This window comes from Suricata suricatta, chromosome 9, assembly GCF_006229205.1.
Source record: "Suricata suricatta isolate VVHF042 chromosome 9, meerkat_22Aug2017_6uvM2_HiC, whole genome shotgun sequence".
In the NCBI taxonomy this organism is placed as follows: Eukaryota; Metazoa; Chordata; class Mammalia; order Carnivora; family Herpestidae; genus Suricata; species Suricata suricatta.
The window spans coordinates 80,490,217-80,490,657 of NC_043708.1; the positions used below are offsets into that span (position 1 = coordinate 80,490,217).

The window sequence follows — 441 nt, forward strand, 5'->3', positions numbered from 1 at the left end:
GGCCGCTCGCGCGCTCACCGGGCTGCGGCGGGTGGCGGGAGGCGCTGGCAGGGGCGGCAGCGGCAGCTGGCGGGCTGGCGCGGGTGGAGGCCACCGTGGCCCGCGCCGTATTGTTTCCAAAATACGCCCGCTCGGGGCATCCCGCAAACAGCTGATGAGGCCCCGCCTCCCGCGCGTCACGCCCACGGCCGGCCAATGGAGAGTGGAGCCCCAAGTCCCGGGCTGGGCGACTGCCAGGGACGGTCACGAATGTACGAACCTTCCCTTGGAAACATTGCAAGGGGCCGAGCGAAATTCCGGCTCCCATCAGAAACGCTACTGGAGCGCTTAGTCCGAACAGATTCAGTTCCTAACGCAAGCTCGGGAAGGACTGGAGAGTCCCTGAGTCCTCTCTATTAGAAGCGAGAGAGGGGGCGCCAAAGTGACTTTTATCTTCTTTTT

General features: G+C 64.6%; 1 protein-coding gene across 2 annotated transcripts in view; it reads right to left on the reverse strand.

Moving 5' to 3' along the window:
* BMF (Bcl2 modifying factor) overlaps positions 1-133 on the reverse strand; it is a 21,163-nt gene extending 21,030 nt beyond the window's left edge. The window contains exon 1 of one of the 2 annotated variants that reach the window (XM_029951132.1): positions 19-133. The gene's annotated coding sequence lies outside the window, so the exon portion shown is untranslated. The remainder of the gene's footprint in view (positions 1-18) is intronic. The other variant, XM_029951129.1, reaches the window with a different exon arrangement.
* Between the last annotated feature and the right edge of the window lie 308 nt (positions 134-441).